The sequence below is a fragment of the Athene cunicularia genome (genome assembly GCF_003259725.1).
Source record: "Athene cunicularia isolate RWA chromosome 10 unlocalized genomic scaffold, athCun1 chr10_part1, whole genome shotgun sequence".
In the NCBI taxonomy this organism is placed as follows: domain Eukaryota; kingdom Metazoa; phylum Chordata; class Aves; order Strigiformes; family Strigidae; genus Athene; species Athene cunicularia.
In genome coordinates this window covers 167,770-173,986 of record NW_020799112.1, presented here as the reverse complement: position 1 = coordinate 173,986, position 6,217 = coordinate 167,770, and positions in this window count along the sequence as shown.

Below are 6,217 nucleotides of genomic sequence, written 5' to 3'. Positions count from 1 at the left end.
GCCAGCCGGGCCGGGGATCACGAGGGCCCCAGGGGAAGTGGCGCCGGGCCAGCTCGGCCGGAGGTTGCACAAGCCCATCCGGGACGGGGCAGAACTGGGATGGCCGGGGGGCAGCCGGGGCACTCTGCTCTCGCAGGCCCAACGATGCGGCGGTGAACATCAGGGGCATGTTGCCGCTGTTAGGGCAAGTAAAGTCACGGAGTCACAGGATCATCTGGGTTGGAAAAGACCCTGAAGCTCCTCCAGCCCAACCATGACCCTCACCCTGACCGTTCCCAACTCCCCCAGATCCCTCAGCGCTGGCTCAGCCCGACTCTTCAACCCCCCCAGGGATCCCGGGGACTCCCCCCTGCCCTGGGCAGCCCATTCCAACGCCCAACAGCCCCTTCTGCACAGAAATCCTTCCTCAGAGCCAGCCTGACCCTGCCCTGGGCAGCTTGAGGCCATTCCCTCTGGGCCTGGTGCTGGTTCCTTGGCTCAAGAGACTCATCCCCCCTCTCTGCACCCTCCTGGCAGTGAGTTGCAGAGGGCCAGGAGGTCTCCCCTCAGCCTCCTCCAGACTAAACCCCCCCAGTTCCCTCAGCTGCTCCCCAGCAGACCTATGCTCCAGACCCTGCCCCAGCTCCGTTGCCCTTCTCTGGCCACGCTTGAGTCATTAAATGGCCTTTTTGGGGTGAGGGGCCCAAAACTGAACCCACTCATTGAGGGGTGGCCTCACCAGTGCCGAGCACAGGGCTCGGATCCCTTCCCTGTCCCTGCTGGCCACGCTATTGCTGATACAAGCCAGGATGCCATTGGCCTTCTTGGCCACCTGGGCACACTGCTGGCAGACTCATTAAACCAAAACTCGTTATCTTTCAAGAGACAGGAGGACCATGTGGAAAGGATCTGGAAATGGCAAATGGAGAGGATGGAGAGTGTCCATGGAGTGACTGGTTGCCATTCCCAAAGAACTCTGAAGTGACTGGGCAGGGAGTGTGACACAAAGCCACAGGGGATGAAGCAGCTCTGGACTCAGGACTTGGGGGGTCCCAATGACAGGATCCCAGACTCAGGGCAGACAAATTCCCATCAGGCTACCTTCTCCCCAAGCCAATGGTCCTGGGCACCAGGTGCCCGTAGTGCCAGGAGTAACAGGGACCACGACTTCAGCATGAGGGGAACCATGGACCATTTGGAGAAGAAGCTGTGAGAAAGACTCTTGCTCCCTTTCTCTCCCCTGGGGCTGCAGGAGTGGCTGTGATGGGGGCTGACCAAGGAAGAGCAAGGCCACCAGGGATGTGTCTCTCAAGTGCCTTCAGCTGCAGCATGGAAGGGTGCAGGCAGGTCTCCGGAATGGCGGAGGGAAGTAGTAGTGGCTGAGAGCGGTCATGGATCAACTCCTCTGGGTGCCCAGGGCAGAGTTGAGCCATGCCATAGGGTCAGAGGGACTAAGCAGGGCTGAGGGATGTGCCTCTACCTGCTGCCTTTCTCTTATAAGGGATGAGGAAGAGGATGGTAGGAAAAAAACCAAACCCAGCACGACTGGTAGTTGGAGGAAGGATTTTCTCCCTCCATGTCCTTTCCTCTGTGCAGGATGAGTCAGTCACACTGAGCCCCTACAAAGGAAAATGTGCTACACCCTGTCTGTGCACTATGATCCAGATCAGTCTCTGCTCCTACAGGGACTGGTCCTTTCCTTCCCTGGATACATGGGAGGTGATGCTTAGCATAGACTTGTAGGACTGTTCTTTGTGCTCATGTCCTCAGCTGTCTCTGAGATCACACAGACCCTCCGCAATTTCTACAGGGTTCAGCCAAGCATTTGAAAATATACCCTTGAAGGTTTAAAATAAACAGATTAATGGATTGCAAATGAAAGTTATGTCTGAATATGTGCCAGTAGCTCCATGTCGTACCTGTGATGTAGAGCTATTATAAATGCAGCACAGGTAGCTAATAAAAATGATCATTAAATTACCCCCAGCACTTTCCTGGAGCTAAAGATGACAATTCTGGTTGATGCACCATCTCTTCAGACAGTTGGAGGTTGCTGTGTTCCCCACAGACTGCTCCTCTGGGCTTCAGAGAGAGCATCCTCCATCCTCCATCCAATACCTAGACAAGAAGTCCACCGTGCTTGTCCTCTGTAGGAGCCATGCCCTGGCTCAGTCTGCATAAATATTTGGTGAAGAACCAGGGGTGAGAGCTTACTGACAATACATTGGAGAGCAGGAAGAAGCCTGTGATTTTAGAAAGGGAAGAACCTATGGGTATGTGTGCAGGGTGGGAAAGGGAAGGATATATGCTGTGACTCTTGCCGTGAGCCAGTGCTGGATTTGCAGGCAGAGGAGGAAAGCTTTGCTAACAAGGATTGAAGCCTTGTGGCTGACTGGCTTAGGCTTCAAAAACTAAATGGTGAGAGAGTGTGTTTCCAAATGGAGATGGGAGCAGAGGGCACTGTCACTCTCTGTGAGCAAAATTACAAGGAGAGCAGATGCTGTAAGAGGAAGCTCTGTCTCAGCAGGGCACCAGAACCATTCAGAGACAGAAAGGGCAGAAAAAAAATACATCTACCGTGCATCTCGGGGAAGGGTCAAACACCACAGCAGGCTTTGTCTCACCGCAGTCAAGCTAAACCTGTACTCACCATCCTGGTTTCCCTCTGCTGCTGGGGTGAGGCACAGAACCACAGTATGACTAGGGTGGGAAGGGACCTCTGGAGTCCCCACTCCAAGCAGGATGCTGATCAATTGCTTGGCACCTTGTCCCATCCACAGTTGACAGTCTCTCAGGATGTAGATTGGCTACCTCTCTGGGACCCTGTTGTATTCTTTGATTACTCTCACAGGGCAATTTATTTTCCTAACTTCTAATCAGAACTTTCCTCCTTGCCATTGCATTTGTTGCCTCTCTGTTACTCTGCACCTCTGGGAAGTGGCTGGCTTTGTCTGGTCTGCACCCTCCTGTGAGGTAGTTGAAGAAAGAAAGGAGGTCTCCATTTAACCCTCCCCTGAAGCCTTAAACCCAGTTTCTCTCATCTTCTCCTCCTACGTCATGTGCCTGAGCTTCCTTAATCATATTGGTGGCCTTCACTGGACTCACTCCAGTACACAAGTGTCTTTCCTGTGTTTGTGAGTCTGAAATCGGACACAATTACAGGCCTGCCACAGAGACCTACCTGTTCTGGACACTCTTCTCAAGGTGGTCTGGGCTCTCCTCTATCAGATCAGCATCCTAGGGGATAGGGCTCATCATGACGGGATAGTAAAATAACATGTAATTCATATGCTGGGACTTGAATTCAGGCTTCCTCAAGCTGTGGGACCTGAAAGTCCTCCTTTCAGAGAAAGGGATGGGAGCAGGAGAATGCCACCTTGAGTCCTCCCAGCCTAGCATCCTGACTCACACATTTGGGCAGCAGCCAGGGCACAGTGAAGGGTGTGAAATGGGGGCATGCACACAGTACATCTTTTGTAGCTTGGAGACTTCTTGAACCAAAGGTAGTATCTCTGACCTGAGTAAACCTCAAGAGATTTTCCTTCTACAGATTTGTCCTATGGGGCTTCTTAACCCCTGCTGACACTGAGCAGCCACAGCAATTTGTGGCAGCAGCTTAATGCCAAGGTGAGGGAGGAAGCATCTCCCTTTTACTGATTTTACTTCTAATTTCACTTGATGCCCCTGGTCTCCTTGTCCCTCACAGCTGTGTATACTTCTGTTATATGCACCTCATATACATAGAGTCCCAGTCTATGTAGATATTAATGCAGCAGCCATTCTGGACCTCTGGTCATCCTTGCTGCCCTTCTGGGAGTTTTGGGTTTGGTTTTTTTCAGCTGTCCTGTATTCTGTTTGAGATGGATTATTCCTGAGTGGCATTAGCCCACAATGAGCCCACTGCTGCTTATTGAAAATGAGTATTGTTGTGACCCCTATGGATCATGTTACGTTCATTTTATGCAATTCCATCTGCTATTTTACTGCCTGGTGAAGGTGAGATATTTAGTCAGCCCTCTGGGACCACCTTCTTTCCCCGTCACATTCTTTTGCATTTGTCAAGACCAAGTACCCTCTCTGGTATCACAGGTCCAGCTATTTACATGTCTGATAATGTGATCACCTGCCACAGTGGCCTGCAAAAAAGCAAATAAACTCCAACACCTACACCTGAGATGACAGAAGGCTCCCTCCAAAATACTGCTCAAATGCAAGACTAACCTGAGATCTGAGCTGAGAAAAGCTTTCACTGGGGCTTGTGTGGAAGAACAAGTCTGATCAGACCACTGTCAGCCAAATGAACAAATCCAGATTTGGAGTGCTTAAGACTACATCATAACTGCTGCAATCATAAAAACCAAATTGTTGACTCAGTATACACTGACCCTGACAGGTCAACAGGATCCAAGAAACTTTATGAGAGTAAAATTCACTTGGGGGTTCTGGCTTTGGATCTGGTGGTGTCTGTCAAGTGCAGTTCAACTAGACTGCATGGCTGAATCCTCCTCAGTCACTGCCTGTCCCTGCAAACTTCTCCCCAACCCCCTGTCTGCAGATGTCACTGCCCTCCCAGGCTTGGGCATCTGCTGGGCTTGGCAATTCTCTTGGTGGACATCAGGTTATCCACATGCAGATGTGGCTCAAGCTGTAACCACCCCTTTCATGTGGACTGAGGTTTGATATACCAGTGATGACAACAGCTTAGGTCAAGGCTGAGTTACCTGATGCACACACTGTGTGTCCATGCATACTCATGTGCCCCTGTTTGGGTGGTGCACGACCCTGTTCCTGTACAGGTGATGCACACACTGTGCCAGTCCCTCTACAAAGTCACCATTCAAACACAGTGTTTACTGGGGAAGAGGAATCAGAGGTCTCCTGCACCAAGTGATCCAGGCAGCCAGCACCTGCCCTGCTGCTTGCAGCGGCATTCCTTATCTCTCCTGCTCAGGAAGGATCAGCTCAAAGCCTGCTGTCTCCCAGTCTGGAGCTCTCCACCATCATCTTCTCACTTCTGCAGAAATTGCTGCTGTGCAGTCGTGGGCAGAGAACTGATGTACAGCAAATCTGCTCCATCCATCAATCCCGTTCCGGAGAGACACGGTGCCACCAGCGACGTGCCTGCAGTGTGCTGTACAGCAGCTTGACAGGCAAGATGAAGGTGGAACAAGAATAAATCCCATTGTATTGCGCGCTGTGTTTTCATTTGGTATTAAATCACTGCTGGTAATATTTTGTGACATATACCCACCTTCTATGGCCCTTTTTTGTTCTGTCCTTTTCATGGAGACTGAATAAATACCATCATAGACATTCTCCAGGATAAAACCAGGCTGTTTGAGGCATGAGGGGCTCCTGCGGCTGCCATGAGGGTGTGAGAAACTATGGGCTAGGGTATTGTTTATTAAGACTTATGTTAAATGTATGTTAAGCTCAATGTATGTTAAGCTCAATGTAAAGGCTAGGCAACAAAAGATATGAAATCGCTTATGCAAACAGCTACCAGACACCGCTTGTATAGGGTAAGATAACCACAATCGCTTACACAAACTAAACCAGACACCACTTAGGGTAAGATAACTGCAATCGCTTACACAAACTAAACCAGACACTGCTTGTGCAAGGTAAACGCCAAGATTTCCAGGAAATGCCAGAAATAAGAATAACTCCAGATAAGGACATATGAGCAAGGAGTCAACTATGAGGAAGACTTCTTACTTCGGCCTCAATGACCACCAGGAGACAGAAAATGACCCCCTAACAACAACTGAAGCATGCGCAGAGTACCTCTACTACTGCATGAACACGGAAGTAAAGATGTATAAAAAGGGACTGTTTGAACTGCTCAGTACGGCAGTTGGCGGAGCGCAGACTCCCCTGCCGTCCAGCGCTATCTTTGCTCATATTCTACTTGCTATAATTAATAAAATAATTCAATTGAATGATGATCCATTGCAGTCTCAATTTATAACAAGGGCACAGGCTAGTGACGCTGCCAGGGCAGGAGCCGTGTGCCGGCAGGAGACCAGGGAATGTTCTAGCTGATCCTGAGACATCTTCGAGGTGTGAGAAATTCCCTAAATCGAGCTGGAGGTGGGTTATCATGACAAAATAGCAAAGTACGCTTTCTTCCAAAAGGTGAACTGGGGCTGGCAGGGGTGGGAGTAGGCGGAGGCGATGTTGGAGGCCGGGCCGTCGGCCCCGCGGCAGCCCCCGAGCCGCCCTGCCGCGGGGAGGC